Source organism: Protopterus annectens, chromosome 1.part1 (assembly GCF_019279795.1).
Source record: "Protopterus annectens isolate FY-2018-M chromosome 1.part1, PAN1.0, whole genome shotgun sequence".
Classification (NCBI taxonomy): domain Eukaryota; kingdom Metazoa; phylum Chordata; order Ceratodontiformes; family Protopteridae; genus Protopterus; species Protopterus annectens.
The window spans coordinates 1713550052-1713571104 of NC_056726.1; the positions used below are offsets into that span (position 1 = coordinate 1713550052).

Below are 21053 nucleotides of genomic sequence, written 5' to 3' on the forward strand. Positions count from 1 at the left end.
GCATGATATGAGGTAAAACCTAATAGTGCCGGGGTGCTCTCAGGAGCCTTGAACCAGGTTTCAGTTACAGCACAGACATCGATGTTCTCCATACTGAGAAGGGCCTCGAGTGCGTGCATTTTGAGATTTAGACTTCTGGCATTGAGCAGCATTACCCTCAGTTTCTTCCCATTTTTGTTTTCTAGGGTGGTAGGTTTAGAATTTGAGCCTTGCCTAAAAAAGGCACTATGGGGGTGGCAAGAGCCTTAGCCAATATCCGGAATCCCAGGGGTGACAGGTGCAAGCCGTCCCTTGCGAAGCAGCGTGGCTTGTCAAGCATGTCATCCCAGGCAGACAGACACTGGATCCCCTTTGAATTTCCTCAGGGTGTTCTGGTTTCCTCCCACATTCCAAAGACATGTGCCTGGAGTGTTTCTCCCTGGGCCTCTGCTGAAAATGGGCTCTGTCCCAGTCAGACTATCCTAGCAAACAAATGTTAAATAAATACATTTTCAAGTCCTTAAAAAAGGATTTCTCTTTTCAGACATTATGTTTTACTTCTTGCTGGGTGCACATCTGCATTATGGAAGGATTCCCTACAATATCTGCAGACAGTAATCCATAAATCCTTTCAAAATGAGTTAATATTACTGATAGTTTTGTTACTTTTTTAATTTAAATACCTGGCAGCAGCTCTACTTTGTTTTTTGCATAAGTAGCATTTATTTTACTGATTTTAGTTCTACTTGTCTGTGTTTCAGAGATTTATAGTGACCTAGTGTAGTCAAACAAAAATTTATCTGAACATATGTCAGAATCTTTTTAACTCCACAATGTTTTAAATATTTTATAAATTCTTTCCAACCTTGTGTATTAGTAATGTTAATATATTAACTGATTTGTGATGTTTAGCGCAAATAATAATTGTTAAATCAGGCCAGCTACATGTTGGCTTTAAAGCCCTAAAAAGTGTCTCTCTGTATCTGTATGAAATTCCATTTAGATTTTAGAACATGAAGTGTCATTCTGAAGTATAACTTTCCAGTAAACTTCAACACATTTATTCATATTTTGTCTCTTGGTTTAACTCAGCTGAGATTGCATTTATGAACTGAAAAAAATGTATATCCCCTTACAAATTTACTTACAGTGCGAGACCTAATTTCAATCAGTCAGTCAACTGTGACATGCACAGAACATTTCACACAGAAGTCTGACTAAAACGTTCTGTTCTGCCACTGTTCTTAATAGCAGTTTCATTATGGGCCTCTTTCAAATCCTCACCCCAATTAATTTGTTCTGTCATGTCTAATGTTTGATGCCTGAGATATATAGCCTCTAACTTGAAAGTGCACAAAGAGGCATGTGAAGAGTGATTATGGCAGCTAGTGGGAACATAAACTGTAATTTTACTACATAGAAAGTACAGTTGTGTAAAATCTTACAGTAACAGCAGATGTCCTTCTCTTCACTGTTGCAGTATTCATTACATAAGGGATCTCCTGCCAATGGTAGCCTAACGTCTGGCCAGTGTACCAAAGTCTTTGGAATTTATAGATGTCATACGTCACATATATGCTCTCCAAGCAGGGTGTAGGGCATAAGGCTGATGTACAGATGTGCATATCTCAGAATGAAAAGCCCCAGGAAGAACAAATTGTCCCTAGAGATTATCAGAAACATGTACATCCAGAAGGAGAAAAAAAAGGTCCCTGTCCAAGAAGACAAAAGAAATAGGGCAGAACAGAAGGGGATGAGGGAGGGAGCAAATAATACATAACAGTGAAGAGAAGGCTGTCTACTGTTATGGTAATATTTTACACAACTGTAGTATGTCCTTCTATATCACTGTTGCAGTATTCATTACAAAAGTGAGAATGCAAAAGCTCAACAGGAAACTTGGGAGGAGGAAAGCACAGAAGAGCCCAAAAGAGAAAGCTCTGGCAGAATGAGCCTTTATAGAGGCAGAAAGACATTTATCATGAAAGGAATTACAAAAAAAAAAAAAATGACCTTAGAGGTCCAGGAGGATATGGTTTATTTAAGAACCACTGAACTCAAAGACATGCTGGAGGGAAAGATTCATAACCCAGAGGCTCCCTTCAGTCTGGAATAAAATCCCAGTCCAGGTTAGGCAGAGTCCCTCACTGACTCTCTTCAAGAGGAATCTTGATGAGTGGATGGGAGATCGTAGGTTTACCCTGGGTATCACTTCTGTGTCACTGTTAGACAGAGGCACAGTATACTAACCTCGAAAAAGGGCATAGCACAATTAATTTAAAATAGGTGGCGAAAGCCAAACACACTCTGGCTAGGCTTATAAATGCCCTAGGGCAGATAGCCTAGTATGAACCTATGAACCTATGAACATGGGATGAAAGGAAATAAAAAGCTGCTAAGATTTGTGAATGGCCTTAGTCTTATCCAAGTAATATCTAACGCGTCTATGTAAATGCATGATTTGAAGAACCTTCCCAGTAGCAGACTGTGGAAAAGTAAAAAAGGAGTGTAAATTAATACATTGATTAAGAGACAAGGCATGAAAGAAGGATTAGTGTGAAGAGACACTCTGCCACTATGAAAAACTAAGAAAGGAGGAACAGCCATAAGAGTCTGGAGTTCAGATGCACTCTTAGCTGAAGTAAGAGACAAAAGAAGAACAGTCCTCCAAGTGCAATGTTGCAAGAAACTGAAGCTGCAGGCTCAAAAATAGCCTATGTCAGTTGTTCAAGAACAAAATCAAGGTCCCAGTAAAGTAGAAAAGGCTTCCTGAGAGGCCTGATATAAAGGATGACTTTATGAAATTGTTTGACCTCACGCCTAGAGGTTAGAGGAGGAGTCAAGAGTTCTCAAGCATAAACAGCTGGGAGGTGTGCTTAACTAAAGAATATGCTACCCCAGCATGGAGCAATTCACACAAATAAGAGAGAGCCAGAGGAATCCTCAATGAAAAGAGATCCTAGTTATGAGAAAAGCATCAAACAGAAGATCTCTTCCATTTGGACAAATATGATTTCCTGGTAGTGGGTTTCCTGGCCTTCTGCAGAACCCAAAGTACATCCTCAGAAAAGAGGCTCCTGAAAGGGATCAAATCCCTATCACACACAGCATCAGTTAAAGAGTGAACAACTGAGGAAAGATAAGAGACTCCTTGTCTTGTGTGAGAAGGCACACCTAGTGAGGTAACTTGTGATTATTGTCCCTGGCTAAGTGAAGAAGAAGGGGAATCAACATTGTCTGGGGGAGTCCTATTTGTTCTTAAGCAGGACCTTCTGAATTGGAGAAGGTGAGGGAAGGTATAGATCAACATCCCCATGGGACTCTGGCACAGAAAAGAGGAAGTTGTCTGTTCAGAGAGGAGACAAAGATCTACCTGTGGAATACCCCACTGATGGACACTGAGAAGCATCCATTCATGAGCCTGGGTACTGGACATGGTCAAAGAGTTTGCCACTACATTTTGCTCTAAAGGAATGTAGACAGTCTGTAGAGTCACTTGATACTGGACAGCTAGATCCAGACCTGAAGAGTGAGCCTGCAAATAAGGTAGGACAGTACCCCTCCCCTGCTTGTTTACATGCCACTTTGCTGTGGTATTGTCTCTGAAAACTTTGAGAGGTCCTAGAAGTAAGAAAGAATGAAAAGCCTGAAGAGCCAAAAGGAGAACACTCATCTCCTTGATGTTGATGTGATCTGACTTCTGATGGGGAGGCCAGAGACCCTGGACCTTGGGGGAAGCAAAGGAGACCTCCCCATGCCCTGTCCGAGGCATCCAAAAGAGTTCCTGATGTGGGACTGGAGGTTGGAAAGGGATTGAGAGAAAGCTGACAAATCCACCACTGAAGCTTGGGTTTGAGGCATGGAAGAAAGGGAAATATGAAATCCAGTGGATGCCAGTGTTGAACTCGCATAGACTTGAGGAACCAATGTAGTTTCCTCATACTGAGTCTGCCTAAAAGCAGCATAGGAATGGTGGAAGCCCTAAATCCTAGAAATCTGAGAAAATTCCTGGCTGTGACTGAAGCTGGAGAAAGAAGATATTGAAAGAAGGTGATCAGAAAGAGGACCTTGGGTGTAGGCTAAGATGCCAGCATAAGAATGGTCTGGATCCTGCTTCAGAGAAAAACATGATCGTGAGAAGGAACCAGGACTGATTTCTGAAAATGTATGGTAAACCTCAGGCTATGTAACAGACAAACAGTAAACTGGAGGTGCTGAAACAGGACCTCAGGAAATGAAGCCTGAATTAGAAGGTCATCTAGATAAGGAAAGATTTAGACCCCTCATTTCCTACAGAAGGCAATGACAGGAATGAGGCATTTGGCAAATACCCTTGGGAAGTACAGAGGCCAAAAGGGAAAGCAGAGAACTGAAAATGCAAGGAAGAAACATAGAAATGTAAAAACTTCCTGAAAAGGGGAATGATTGGGATGTAAAGGTAGGCATCCTTGAGGTCCAGTGATACCAAGAAGGCCCAGAGAAGAAGAAGAGAGAACAGAGTTTGACGGGGCAACATCCAAAAGACAGGGACTTTAGAGAGGTGTTGAGCTCAAAAAGGTACAAAATGACTCTCCAGGTGTCCTCCTACCTGGGAACCAGGAACATTCTGGAATGAAAAGCTTTCCTTTCCTGGGGAGGGGGCACAACTTGAATGGTGCACTTAGCCAGAAGGGCTTGAAGCAGTTCTGGAAAGAAAGAAAGTTACTCCTGATGAGGTTGAGGGATGCCCAGAAAAGGAGAAAGGGATTTCCACACCATGAAATATCCTTGGCAGATGATGTACAAATCCAAGAGTCTTGAGTGACCCTTAACTGATTGGAAGGAACAGGCAAAGACAAAGGGATAAAGGAAACTGGCCTAGGAGAAGAAGAAGCAAACTGTCAGACAGAACCTGGTTTGTCTTGAAAAGCAGGCTTCTCAAAAGTAGGAGTCTGTGTAGACTTAACAGGGGGTGCACACCTAGAACCCTTTTTACTTTGGGTGGAGGGCAAGACTGTCTGCGAAAAAAGGCATATTTGGATAGATAATAGATAATTCCCCTGACATTTTGTGATAGGAGAAACAAAAATATGTTGCAATTCCTCTAATGCCTTAACTTTGTCTTGGAGGGACTTATGAGCTCAGAAGCAGAAGAGTCAAAAATGTTATGTCTGTTATACTGAGCCCTAAACCCGGCTATTATTTGTTGGAGTGAGCTCCCCCTGCACCCTTGTGGCAGGAGACTACAGTTTGGACTTATCTGATTGAAGGCTGCTGGCACAGGGCTCAATTTTAAGCTTTTTATTGGCTAAATTGTTTAATTCAGTTTGCTCACTGTTTTAACACAGCTGAACAAAGTTGAGCAACCAGCCACTGCTCTGCTGCATTCATCTGCACATTTCAGGGAATCTGTTGCATTTTGCTAAAGATAAGTACAATTTTATACTGTATTTTGCACTTTTAAACTGCATTTCTGCTAAATTGCTGATTTTTTTAAAACTGTTCTTGCTGATTTGTTGCACTTTTTGTCTGTTGTAGCATAGACTAGTTTCAGACCTGCTGAATCTGGTTCTGTTTGTTAAACTGAGCACTACACTAGGCTATATTTTGTTGGAGAGGGCACCCCTCCAATTGTTTGCAGGAGAGTGCAGTTAGGACTCATCTGATTGAAGGTTGTTGACACAGGTCTCAGGTTTGAGCTTTTTTTTTTTTTGGTTAAACTGTTTAATTCAATTTGCTCACTGTTGTTACATAAGCCTCACATTTGCGAGGGTTTGTGCTTGATTTAACACAGCTCCACAGAGTTAGGTGACCAACTACTGCTCTGCTGTTTTCTTCTGCTTATGCATATCACACCTCTATACACCATCATGCACTACCACGGAGTGGAGATAACCACTGGTGGTTTTAGACTCAAAAACTCTGGTAGATAAATTTTCCCTTAGTAGTTGCCCATGATCTGACTGAGAAGTCCTTAAATTGTGCTTAGCTGCTCAGAGAGCACCTCACCTGCACTTTTGCCCCTTAAACATTCCCAAAACCACCAACACTACAATAGTCTCATACCATTTAGAGAATCCCCATTAGTATATACCCTTTATAGAGCACCCCAATAGTACAGACCTGTTTAGAGCACCCAGTTATACCACACCCCTCCATTTTCTCTCCCCATTGTGAAAACAGGATTTAACCTAGCATTAGTTTCCCTCCATTTCTTCTACCAACCTGACTGACATGAGTATCCTGAGGCAGTGTAGCTACTGCCTCATGTGCACTGACAACCCTCTACTCCTAAATCACATAAGTAGAATTTGTGAGAGATGCATCTTCACTAAGAATCAGGAATCCTTGCTCTCTCAGGCACAGAACAGTAACACTGAATAGGTTGTCAGCTCACATGCTACAACTACTAAGCAAACCATACACTCAACACATAAACCGTCATATGCAGAGGTACTCCCCAGAAACCTAACCATACACTAGAGACCTTCCAAACACAAACATGCTATACCTAATACACCACCTACAGCACATAAAAACACAAGCACCAGTGTATCACCAAATACGCCCATAAGGCAAAGCACATCTAAATCAAATTTTTTAGTCATAGGTGACTCCATTGTGAGACACATAAATGTCCCACTAACCAGGCTGGACAAGGAGAAAGTTACGGTCCGCTGTCTGTCAGGAGCCATGATTCATCAGATCACACATGCACTCAAGTGTCTCAACAAGTACTGTTATGACTCTGTCATAGTTCATGTTGGTGTGAATGACTTGAGATGTACCTCATTGGACTATATGAAGAGAGACACATGATAGAGCTTTATGAATATGTGTCCCAGGCAGGTATGTCCCTAGCCCTGAGCAGCATTCTACCCTCACCTAGGATGATATCACAATATAAACAAAAAATGGTTAACTTCAACAATTGGCTTAGTTTCTGGTGTCATTCTAAGGGGATCCAGTTCCTGTCAGCCTGGGATGAGATGGTTGATAGACCATGTTGTTTTGCCAGAGATGATATTTACCTGTTACATACAGGCTTTCAGTTACTGGCTAAGGCACTTGCCTCCCCCATAGTGCTTTTTTTAGGCAAGGTCTCAAGAAAAAAAATTCCAACATGATAATATCACTCATAAATAAATTAAAGGTTATGCTGTTAAATCCTAGGAGTTTAAATCAGAAACTGCACTCTCTGGAAGTACTCCTCTCCCTGGAGGATGTTGATGTCTGTGAAGTCACAGAAACTTGGTTTAGGGCTGCAAAGAGTACCCTAGACCTGCAAAGCTACAATACTTTCCACACTTTCAGACCACAAAATAAACATGTGAGAACCAAAGGAGGTGTATCTATCTTCATCAAAGATAAATACACCTCTAGACTGGTCAGACAGAAAAAATCCATGGAGTTACTTCAAGTTCAACTAACTGTGGGTAAGACCCCCCTTCCTGTCATCCTTTGCTATAGACCCCCCTTCAATGAACCAAGAGAATCACACTGTCTATTTGGACATACTTGAGTCAATCAAAGTATAATCAAACACTCTAGTCATGGGCGATTTTAACTATCCCTCCATTGTCTGTAAAATTTATACAAGTACCAACATGCTCATACAAAGGTTCCTGGACTTTGTTAACACTAATCCCCTGGAACAACAAGGGGCTCAAATATTCTCAACCTGGTCCTCAACAACATGGGTGACCATTGCAACACCACAAGTATACATCCCTCACTGATTAAAGCAGATCACAAATTAGTGACATTTGAAGTAACTATAACACGTGAACCCCTCTTAGGTGAAATCAGGCTAAAAATTTCACCAAAGCTAATTATACACTCCAAAGGGATGTCATAAATAATTTCCAAGCTCCTGTTCCCACAGATGGCATTGACAACTATACTAAGCTATACACAAATGCCCTGTATAAACACTTATACAAATATATCAACACTGCTGTACCTGATAGGATCAAAACAAGATCCTCAAGAAAATACAAGCCTCCCTGGTGTATAGCTAGCATTAATAAGTTATACAACAAGAGGAAGAAGTTGCTGTCTAAGAATAAAAAAGAGAGATCCCACTCCCATGCTATCCTCTGACAGGGTTGCAATGAGGAATATGAGTCAATAGCCAGATGATCCTTTGGGCTTTCACTACTATCAAAAGAGACATCTGGGAGAGGTGGGACAGCAGCCGAATCAGACCTGAGTTTTTTGGCCTTTTTCTTGGCAAGTGGCTGACCTTCAGGATGAGACGACTCTACCATAGCAATTTGCGCCAACAATTTTAGATGTTGTTTATCTAGGTAAATCAATAAGGAGGACACATGATTGTGTATAATGTTAGGGACAAATGCTTAGCAGATAGAACACTGCAAATCTTCACGAGAAGCACCCAAAACAGAAGAGACACTGCTCATGATGATCTTTATAGGGAATCTGCCTCCCACACTGACATTTTAACTTTCCGGAAGGCATGCAAACATCAAAATATAAGTAGATAAGAAAAAAACCCAGTGAGGTACTTATCTGAAACACAGCTCAGTAAACAACACAGAAGAAGGAGCATTCAGACCGAAGATCAATGATGACGTTCAGACTGGTGGCAAACAAGTTCTGAGGTATGTGCTTCCGTACATCACCTTTATACCCTATGCCTTGTATGAGGAGTGTAAGTGTGATGTACAATGTCTATGAATTCCAAAGCCTTTGGTGTACTGGCTGGACATTGGGCTACCCTTGGCAGGAGATTCCTTAAGTAATACATGCTGCAACATGATATGGAAGGGCATTTTAAGATTAGCTAATATTTACTTTTAAAGAACATGTTCTCATTAAAAAAGTTTTATAGATGATCAACTCTATAAGCAACAGGTTTTACTGATGGCTACATTTCTTTTAACAACCACTTAAAGAACTGAGTAAAATCTGTAAAAAAAATATGGCATTTGACCTTAAGTCACTTTTCAAATTAATTAGTCAGGTTATGGAATTCATTAGGAGCACTAGTAATAGATAACCATATGCCTACTAATTTGTGTTACTCTTTAGGAGATCCAGTCAGATTAGTTCAATATATTTCTGTAGGCAGCAAATACTTAAGGCCATAGCTATTCTTTGGATAGGTGTAGTCTGGGTGAGAAACACTGTTGCTGTGCTAGCAATCCAAAGAAAGTTTAGTAAGACTGCAGTTCTCTATAAGCCTTTTCTGTTATCAGTACCCTTAATAAACACTAGTAAACTTTGAATTGACTTGTGAACAAATACTTCTGTTGATAATTTCCAGCAGTACACTTACCACTGAAATTATTCTTTGATAGAAATGTATGTTTGGGCATTAACAATGATGCATCATTTGAGATTGGTGCAGAGGTGTAATGCAAATTTAGGACAAGGTCATCATCATGGACCTAATAAACAAGGATATAGGGAGTGTCCAGACTCTGGTTCTCACACAGTTTGGTTTTGTGAAGGGTAGATCATGCCTGCTCACACTGGTCAACTTCTATGAGTCAGTCACCAGAGCTGTAGAGGAAGGCAAGGTGGTTCATATAGCCTACCTTGATCTGGCCAAGGCCTTTGATACCATTCTCCACTCAGGAATCACAGAAAAACTCACTAAGCTAGGCATCAACCCCCTATATTACTAGGTGGGTTTCAAACTGGCTCACAGGTAGAACCCACAATGTGAAAGTAGCTGACTCCAAGTCAGACTGCCAACCAGTGATTTGTGGAGTCCCACAGGGTTCAGTCCTGGGTCCTCTCCTGTTTGGTATCTACTTCTCTGAAGTCCAGGCCAACACGAAGGGACTCTGGCTGACAAAGTTCAGAGAGGATTGCAAGTTGGGAGCTATTATAAACTCCCCAAGGGAAGTTGACAACCTACAGAAAGGCATCACTGAGACCAACGACTGGTGTCAGAACCATGGCCTAAAGTTCAGTGACAATAAATGTGTCGTTATCCCCTTTGGGAAAAACCTGGTTCCATGAATTACCACATCGATGGTAGTCCACTGAACACAGAAGGTGTTATAAGAGATCTGGGAACACAGGTTGATAGCAAGCTCTCTTTTGACCACCACATTGCCACTGCGGTAAGTAAGTCCTTCTATGTGACATATCTCATTAATAAGGGTTTTGCATCCAAGAAGAAAGAGGTCAAGAAAGAGGTCATTCTCTCCCTTTGCTCTTCCCTCATTAGGCCAATCATTGAGTATAATGCCCCAATTGGCATGTACCTTATTAAACACCTGCAACACTGGATAGGTCAAAAAAGAACCTCACAAAGCCTTAAACATTTGTCCTATATGGACAGACTCAAAAAACTCGAACTGTTCTCTGTCTTATATTGCCTACTTAGAGGCGATATCTGCTTGACTTACAAAGCCAGAAATGCTACATCTAATGAAATCCCAATCCCTCTGCACCACACGCTACAGAGACCTCAACCTCATTACGACAATCAACAGAGCATGCTGGAGGGACAGGTTCATAACCCAGAAACTGCCCATGCTCTGGAATAGACTTTCCATACATGTCAAACAGAGCACCTCACTGACCCTCTTCAAAAGAAATCTTGATGAGTGGAAGGGGAAATAGAAAATTCACCCCAGGAACCACTACAGTTGCTTTACTCAACAGAGGCACGGGGAACTAAGGTCGGTTGGCACAATGCCAGGGTAATCCTATGGGCTAGGCTTGTAAAGGCTCCAGGGCCATTAGCCTAGTACACACCTATGAACCTATGAAGGTATGGGTTTACATTTAGGCAGTTGCATTATGAGGAATATCAATCGTTCCATGTCTTCTTTGACAGATTTTGTTCATGTTTACTCTTTCCAAGCTTATGCCTTATTATCCTTCACAAAGTCATTACAATGTTGTAAGCTTATGCTGACATTTTTGACTTTCTATATAAATACAATAATTACTATTAAACTAATATAATAATTGCCTTTTGATTGTAAGGGTAAGACTATTCTATTGGTTTACAATGTATCTGTAACATTTTTTTTTATATTTTTTTCCATTAGATTCCCCAGTCTGTTGTTTGCTTCCCCTACAGTAAGTTCCAGTAAGTTCCAGGCACATACATTCAAAGAGAATCTTATGAAAAAGTATATTACGGATCAAGCAGTGGTCATCACTAAGTAACCTAAAAGAAGCAAAGTATAATGATATTTCACAAAGCCTTTCTGAGTAGTTCCAGATTTCCAACACTGTGATTTTTCTAGTGAGACATCACTACACCTTTTAATGTTCGTTCTTGGGACTTTTTCAAAGGGTACAAAACACAGCACTGTGTTCAATAACAGCCAGATCTGTAAAGTATAAAATGGTACAATTAATAACTGGGCATGTATTTAGAATTAAATGGGCACTATAGAATATGCTTTACTGAATTTGATAGATATACTGGTCAGTCTTTAATTTGCTGTTTACCATGGTGACCAGATCTTTAAACACACTGTTATTATTTATGATTTCACCATTTATTTTATACAAGTGTTTTTTATCCTTAGGTTCATAGATAGTTACTAGGCATGTACTCCAGGAGACCATTAAGGAACTTAGCCCAAACTACCAAATGCATCCATGAACTTACTCATTAAGCGACTTGCTCAAGGACACAGCAGGCAAATGAAAGTGGACAGATACAAACCCTCCAGAACACCCACAGTTACAGCTCTCACATAAAAACACAAACCAAATACCCACCTTCACAGAGGCTCTCAATAGAAATCTACCCAAACAGCAAAGACCTGCAAGGCAGACATGCACTTGACCACCACAACACAGCACAAACCACAAGACACATAGCTCACCTACTCAGTGTGCCCCTCAACCTAAGCCCCGAAGGCAAAACAGCTTGCCCAATACACTAATCATAGGTGACTCGATAGTGAGGCACACTGATGTCTCACTCACTAGGTTATATAAGAAGGTAGCAGTCAGCTGTCTATCAGGTGCCATAATCCAACACATAACACACACACTCAGGTCACACCACAACAAGTACAAGTATGACTCTGTCACTGTTCATGTGGGTGTGAGTGACCTGAGATGCACCTCCCTGGACTACATGAAAAGTGACATGGAGGAGCTCTTGGATTATGTGGCCCAGGCAGGTATGAACCTAGCCCTGAGTAGCATCTTAACGTCGCCCAGAATGATACCGCAGTACAAGCAGAAAATGATTGACTTCAATAATTGGCTAAGTTTTTGGTGTCATTCTAAGGGGATCCAGTATCTCTCCGCTTGGGAATGACATGACTGACAGACCTCAATGCTTTGCCAGAGATGGCCTGCGTCTGTCATCCCTGGATTTCTGGTTACTGGCTAAGGCTCTTGCCACCCCTACAGTGCCTTTTTTAGACAATGTTCCAAAGACCAAACTACCACTGTAACAGCTATAAATAAATGCAGTCTGAGGGTCATGCTGCTCAATGGTAGATGTCTAAATCTCAAGATGCACTTGCTCGAAGCACTCCTCAAAATGGAGAACATCGACATTTGTGCTGTAACAGAGACCTGGTTTAAAGCAATAGAAAGCACCCCTGTGCTACCAGGCTATAACTCATTTCACACCTTTTGGCGCCAGAACATGGACTGAAGGTCCAAAGGCAGTGGTGTCTCCATATTCATAAAGGATATGCACACCTCCAGACTAGAAGCCTAGCATAATGCGTCTGAGATACTTCAAGTACAACTCACATTGGGTAAGATGGCAATTCAGGTTGTAGCCTGCTATAGGTCGCCAACCATATCCCAAGACTCTCGCTCCATATTCCTAAGCATCCCGGAAACTATTAGGGTCCAACCCAACACTCTCATACTGGGTGACTTCAACTACCCCTCCATTAACTGGGAAAACTACTCATGCACCAATACACGAGCCCAATTCTTCCTGGAATTCATCAATTTCAATGCCCTGGACCAGCTCATTCTTACCCCCACTAGAGGAAGCAACATCCTTGACCTGGTTATTACTAACATGGGCAACCATTGCTCTACACCAATTGTCAATTCCTCCCTGGTTAGATCCGACAAAAAACAATCACCATAGAAATCCACATCTCATCCACACTCCCCGCAAAGGTAACCATCATAAAATACTTCTCCAAAGCTGACTTTGGGCTCCTGCAAACAGAGGTGGTTAACTTCACAGCACCCATGTCAATGGAAAATAGATACATGACTGCCAAATTATACACCAATGCATGGAATTAGCCATTCCCAACAGAACCAAGAGGCTCTACTCCAAAAAAGGAACCCAATCTGGTGGTCCCCTGCCATTAATAAACTCTACAACAGAAGGAAGAAACTGTTGCAGAAAAAGATGAAGTCCCAAGACTGGAAAATGTCCCTTATTAACCTGAACAAAAAGTTGAGATCCCTCATCAAAACCTATAAAGCCAGCTATGAAGGCAGAATTGTGGCAGACACTAAAAACAACCACAAAGAACAAAGACTTATATAGTTATGTCAAGAATCTCCATGGCAGTACCCAATTTTGCTCTGAGTTACTGCACAATGGTATCTCCAATAATGAGCCATCAGATATTGCCAACATACTGGCCAACAGATTCAGTGCCAACTTTACGCCTATCTCCAATCACAATACTGGAGGAATGCCAGGTACCCAGCATTACTACAGCACAGGTTAAAGATGCATTGTCCAAGACCAAGAATACAGCTTCCATGGGACCCAACAGTATCCTAGGATGTGTTCTACATGAATGACAATGTGAACTGGCACCACATCTGTGTGCCCTGTTCAGTCACAGCCTCACCTCAGGCTTTGTCCCTACGTCCCTACTGCTACAGTCATCCCTCTCCATAAAGGGGGAGTGACTACAGACCCTGGGAATTATCACCCCATTAGCCTGATGAGTCTGATATTTACAGCTATGGAGCAAATCATCATGGACCTAATTAGCAAGGATATAGGGAATCTCCAAACTCTAGATCCCACGAATTTGGTTTTGTGAAAGGTAGATCATGCCTGCTCAACCAGGTTGACTTCTTTGAGTCAGTCACCAGAGCTGTGGATGAGGGCAAGGCAGTTCATACAGCCTACCTTGATCTGGCCAAGGCCTTTGATACCATTCCCCACTCAGTAATTATTGATAAACTCATCAAACTAGGCATCAACCCCTGTATCACTAGGTGGGTTGCAAATTGGCTCACAGATAGAACCCGCAGTGTGGAAGTAGCAGACTCCAAGTCAGACTATTGACCAGTCATGAGTGGAGTCCCACAGGGATCTTTCCTAGGTCCTCTGCTGTTAGGCATCTACTTCTCAGAAGTCCAGACCAACACAGAGAGACTCTGGCTGACCACTTTTGCAGACAACTGCAAGCTGGAAGCCATTATTACCTCCCCAAGTGATGTAGACATCCTACAGAAAGGCCTCACTGAGACCAATGACTGGTGTTGAAACCATGGCCTTAAGCTTAATGCCAAGAAATGCGTTGTCATCCCCTTTGGGAAAAACTCAGTTCTCACTTATTACCACATCGATGGGAGCCTACTCAACACTGAAGGCATTATAAAAGATCTGGGGACACAGGTTGATAGCAACCTCTCCTTCGACCACCACATTGCCACTGTTATCAGAAAGTCCTTGTATGTGTCACATCTCATTACCAAGGGTTTTGCATCCAGGAAGAAAGAGGTCATCATCTCTCTCTACTCTTCCCTCATTAGTTCAATCATCGAGTATAAGTATAATGCCCCATTTGGCATGTATCTCACTAGACACATGCAACAGCTGGAAAGGCCATAAAAGTACCTCATGAAGAGGATCCTAGGCAATAAACAAATGTCCTACATGGACAGACTCAAAAATAAACTCCAGCTATTCTCTGTTTCATATCGTCTACTAAGAGGGGATCTCTGCTTGACTTACAAAGCCATGTCTGACCCAGTTCTGTTAGAAATGCTACATCTAAAGAAATCCCAATCCCTCTGCAGCACACACTCCAGAGACTTCAACCTCATTACCACAGTCAACAGAACATGCTGGTGGGACAGGTTCATAACCCAGAGACTGCCCATGCTCTGAAATAGACTTCCCATACTTGTCAAGCAGAGCACCTCACTGGCCCTCTTCAAGAGAAATCTTGATGAGTGGATGGGAAATAGAAAGTTTACCCCGGGGATAACTCCAGTGGATCTACTTGATAGAGGCACTGGGAACTAATGTCGGGTGGCACTCTGCCAGGGCACTTTTATGGGCTAGGCTTGTAAAGGCTCCAGGGCCATTAGCCTAATACACACCTATGAACCTATGAACCTATGAACAGGAAGAAGCTCTTTAACAAAGCAGAGTTTAAATCATCTGTGCTAACTGTCAGACATTTTTTGTAAAATTTTATAATGCTACATTTACTGGCATAAAAATTACTGCTGCATTAGGTATATATTTTTGTAGACTTTCCTGAAGATCTTGTGCTTCTTTTATTGTAGTAAATATGCCATCAGGTTAGTGATCATCAATGTGGTTGTTTATCCATAACTGATTATCTACTTTAGTGTTTAAGAAAATAGTCCAAAAAGAAGTATTCCCTATACAAACCCCTTTGGGATACAACAGATGTACCCTGTTGAGATAGGCAAGAAAGTCTCCTGTCTGGCATTTCACGTCTTGTTACGTAACCATTTTTTTCCGTGTTAAGTACTTATAGATTGGTAATTACATGCTTAAAATTTGTCAAATATTCTTTTGTGTAGAGCAAGGCTGAAAGCCTTAGAAAGGTCAAGGTAAGCAGTATACATTATGACCACTTCATTAATTGCTTCTGCTGATGTTGGCTTCTGCTGATGTTGCCTCTTCTAATCACACAGTAATATTCCAAACCACAAAAATAACCAGTATATTTTATATATCTCAGAGAAATTGTCTCCACATTGGGCAACTTCTGTTATGACCTTGTGAATTACCTTACATCGAATATTGACCATATTTATTGGCATAAAATTGACAGGGGCTGGTGTCTTCCTGCCTTGTCATCTAAGTACCGTAACAGCATGTTAGCATAGATCCAAAATACATTCCCAGGCTAACACTTTGTTTTCTATGATTATCAGATGCCTAATTAAGTTTTCCATGATTCTGTATTCAATACCACCTGAAGTATTGTCCAGCCTCATGGAACTTGGATTTTCAACGTTATGTATGGCAGCAATCATCATATATGTGGTTATATAAGTGCTGTCCCCCCTAACTCTATAATACTGAGATATTGATTTGTTTATTGTAAAGTTTATCAGGTTTGCACATTATTATATGAGCACATTCCCTACATCTTGTAGCTAGATTATTTCCTCATTGTTTATTGTTAAATAAATAAATAATATACTTACAATTTTCCCTTCAAATTTTCTTCCCCTGGTTATTGAAACCATATGCTGCTAGAGAGGCTGGTATAATGTTAAGGTGTATACATTCTAGATACAAGGTGGAGGGCTTGATTCTCACATGGGGTAATTGGCTAGGCTTAAAATGGCCCACAAGGTGAGTTAACCTAGAACTAATCTATGAAAGAAGTAATTAAAGAACACTTTATGTTTGTTTCTAACTTTTGGTAGAAAGCTCAGTTTATAGTTAGACACAGAAGAGCTGATAAGTAAGTAGTTTCTGTGTTTTACATAATGCTGACTTTTTAGGTTTTGTAAGCTCTGTGAGTTTAATACAGGACATAGTACTATAGGCAGTTTGGGTTCTAGTCCCACTCCAGATGACTGGACTACTGACAGTGTAGTGCAGCATTAGGAGAGTGCTGCATTCCTGAGTGTGTCATCCACTGGATGACATGTTATATCTACATGAGTTGGTAGTAGCTCAGATGGATGTAAAAGATCTCACAGCATCTATTGAAAAGAATAGGGCAACTAGCTTAATGGAACTAACCTGTTCAAGAAAGGATTAAAAAAAAAAACTATAGCTGCTCTTTTGCAGAGCTATGTACACAGGGAGTCTTGCTCGACTATTAACTGTTTTTTTTTTTTTTTTTTTTTTTTTAGTCAAAGTAACTTTATTGTTATTTAGAACTACATATGTGTAGTCTAAATGAAATTCCGTCCATCAGCTCATTTCTTGCGATTACAAAGGAAAGTGATACAATAAATATAAGTAGAGGAATAAACATAACTAACAAATACAATACTGCTTCCAATACATGCAAGAAAGAGCAGAGGCATTTACCAACACTCATATATGAAAAGAATACCCTCCCCTGAGTTAAATTAACAACCCTTTTTAAAGTAATACAAAACACACTACAGATCAAACAATGCCTAAGTTATTTGTCTAATATTGTATTTCAGTGGGTTAAATAGTACTCACCATGGATATAATAAATAAGCATTGCACTTACTTGGAATATATGCAAGTATATATTGTATAAATAAATAAAAATTAACTTGTGTTTCCAGACCCCTGAGACTAGTGCCTGAGCTCAAAAGACTAATCACTGTAGGTTAGAAATTGTTATTGAATCTTGTAGTCCTGCAGCAGATGCTGCGATATCTCCTGCCCATTGCCAGATGTTTAAACAGTTCATGTGCAGGATGCATGGTGACTTGTATTATTTTGGTGGCCTTGCGTATGCTTCTTGCAGAATAAAGTTGTATTGATGGAACACTGGAAGGTGGCCTAATGGTTAAGGTGTTTGCCTTACAGGTACAAGGTTTGAGTCTCACAAGGGATAATTGGCTAGGCTTAAAATGGCTTGCAAGGGCATTTAGCTTAGTAGTAACCTTTGAACCTATTACCTTTTCTGCAACCCTCACCACTCTTTGTAGTGCCTTCTTTTCTGTAACTGTGCAGCTTCCAAACCACACTGTGAAGTTGCAGGTGAGGATGCTGTCTATTGCACCTCTATATAACATGGAGAGAATATGAGGAGAAAACTTAGCTTTTTCAGCCTTCTTAAAATGTGGAGGCATTGGTGCTCTTTCTTGACCAGTTGGCTGGTGTTTTCTGACCATGAGAGGTCCTCTGATATTTGTACATCCAGGAATTTTCTACTGTTAACCCTCTCCACACTCTCACCATTGATCCTGAACACTGGGTGGTTTGTTCTTCTTTTTCTGAAGTCGATGATAATCTCTTTGGTCTTGCTTACATTCAGGTGAAGGTTGTTCCCCTCGTACCAACTAGTCAGAGATGCCACCTCCCATCAAAAACCTTTATTGAATTATTACTTGTGACATACGCAAATTTATATTTATACAAAAGTAATCAAACTGTATTAACAAAGTAACATTAACAAACATGATAGTTTACATACATTGCTATATATCATATAACCTAAACAACATTACATAAATTATTCAATTCCTGCCCCCTTTTTTTAAACAAGACACATCATTATTAAACCATCTACCTGTTTGTAAACAATACACAATGTTTGACTCCATGTATGATTTGTCTCTTTGCACGGACATCTCCAGCTTAGAGTCTTAACTACTACAACAGTTACTTGGATTTCTTGTCTACCTTACCTATGCGTGAAGATACAGAGATTGTGCTCTATCTCCTCCCTACACCCATTTACACAGGGTAGTTCATATGCCATTACTACACCTCTGACAAGATAAAAATAAATAAATAATGCCTAACTAAGCCATGTAAAACAAGCCAAGGCTCAATGTTATACTTTAGTGAAGAAATGTTTGCCTGATAGACTAATATTTTCCTCTACCTCTTCTCTTTCTCCGGTAAAATTGAAACCATACTCAGCTTTAAATCTCTAGGCTCATGGATGGACTCCAACCTCTCCTTCATATGTCATTTGGAAAAGGAGATTTAGAATCCCTGCTTATCTCTCGACTATTACAAAATTTCACATCTGTTAAGCAAGGAAGGAAAAGTTTCTAAGAGGAAAGATATTTTGTCCTCATTCATCAATATATATATATATATATATATATATATATATATATATATATATATATATATATATATATATGTATGTATATTTATACTGATAAATTATCATTTTAGAGAACATGCAAGCAATTCAGCCCCCAAAAAATAAAATGAAATGTTTCTGGGAAATCTACTTGGCATGATTACCATTGCAAAACTGTTTTCATGATTGGTTTGCTACAACTATATTTATGTATTGGCATTTGTTTACTGGGAAAGTCCACTGGGCTCAGAAAGCTAATATTCAGTGGAGGCCCAGGGAACAAAGCTCCAACACAAAAAAAGTAACAAAAAGAAATTCTAGGCAGTGAAAAAGATTATACAAAATACAAATGTTTCATAGAGATTACATAACATGTCATACAACTATTACAAACAGAATTAGTACAAAAGAGATTGTTCAGAGTCAAAGTGCAAAAGAAGAAAAACAAAATTATCATGGAATGTAGTACTGAGCAGAATATAAATAATTGGGGGTTAGAGTATGAAGGAAATATGGGAAACATTTTAAGATGCAGGTAAGAGGTAAAGTAATGTCACAGCGTGTGATTGAGCACTTAAATGTCCACTTGGACAGAAGATGATTATGTAATTCAGTTTTAAAGGCAGATGGGCACTGATATACACAGATAGATGAAGGGAAATTATTCTAAGTTTTGGCAATATTCTAAGAGTACAATAGTTGACTTATGGGTAACTTGGGTTTGTGAACTTGGAGGAGATATTCGTGTTCAAACCTTAAGGGTCTAGAGGGATTATAGATGGAAAATAAGGAGTTGCGAGGAGTGCAGCTCTGAGGCTTATGAATCAGTTTGTGAGTAAATGTGAGTTGAAGGAGGAGAAGGTAGTGGGGAAGTTCCAGCCATTTTAATTGTTTAAAGGCAATGCAGTTGTTTGTGGAGTTGCAACTATTTGTGGTGAATTTAGCAATCTTATTATAGCAGGTATCTAGTTTTGTTATCAAGGAAGACTGCAAGTTGGTTAGTAATGGGGCACCGTAGGTTAGCGATGGTAAAGTGGTAAGAAAGTGCCAGAGCTTGTTTGGAAGGGAGGGAGAGGAATTTATTGTGTCTATAAAGTATCCCAAGTTTTTATGGGTCTTGCTTATATTGTTATGAATATGAAGATCAAATTTGAGATTTTCATCAATTGTTACCCCTAACAAGTTGATATGTGTTACCAACTCAGTTTTGGTACAATTAAGAGAGTATATTTCGAAGCTGGTTAAATGAATATGTGTTTCTTTTCGGAGTAAATAACATAAGTTTAATTTTGTTAGGGTTTAAAGAGAGGTGATTATTGTGAAGCCATTTCTCCACAGTAAAAATGCAACTTGAGTAGATTGCTGTAACAGTTCTGAGTTGTGGGCTGAACAGATGATAGTAGAATTATCTGCATGCTAAACCAAGGAGCCCTGCTGGATGGCTTGATGTAGGTTGTTGACAAAGATGTTAAACAAAAGGGGGCCTAGAATAGAGCCTTGGGATATTTCTGTAGGGTTGTGCAAGTACGGGGAAATGGGGTTCTGCCATTTAACAGAATGTTCTCTGTTGGAGAGGTAACTTTTAAACCATTTAAGACACCCCCAGGCTAGTTGCGCAGCATAATGCATCCAAGGTTATCGAAGTGCAACTAACTCTGGGCAAAACTGCAATCCAAATCATAGCTTGCTACAGATCCCCCACCATGCCCCAGGATTCCCACTCTTCTTTTCTTGATATACTGGAAAATAGTAGGGTTCAGCCAAACACCCTAATAGTGGGCGATTTCAACTACCCCACCATTAACTGGGAAAACTACTCATACCAACTCAATGCTTTCTGGAATTCATAAATTCCATTGCCCTGGATCAACTTATCCACACCCCCACCAGGGGCAACAATATCCTAGACCTAGTCATTGCCAACATGAGTGACCGGTGTTCCACACCTGAAATCAACTCCTCATTGGTCAGATCCGACCATAAGATAATCATCCTAGATATCCGCATCCTGCCCCCACCCACCATTAAGGAAACCTCAGTAAAAAATTTCTTCAAAGCCAACTTCATGCTTCTTAAGACAGAAGTGGTGAACTTCATGACACAAATGCAGATGGACAATACAGTTATGACTGCTGAATCCTACACAAATGCACTCTATAAGCACTTACACGA

General features: G+C 40.4%; 1 protein-coding gene across 1 annotated transcript in view; it reads right to left on the minus strand.

Annotated features, from left to right (window-relative positions):
* Nucleotides 1-21053, minus strand: part of CRYBG2 (crystallin beta-gamma domain containing 2) — a 1696066-nt gene that overhangs the window by 1472815 nt on the left and 202198 nt on the right. The window lies entirely within an intron of this gene.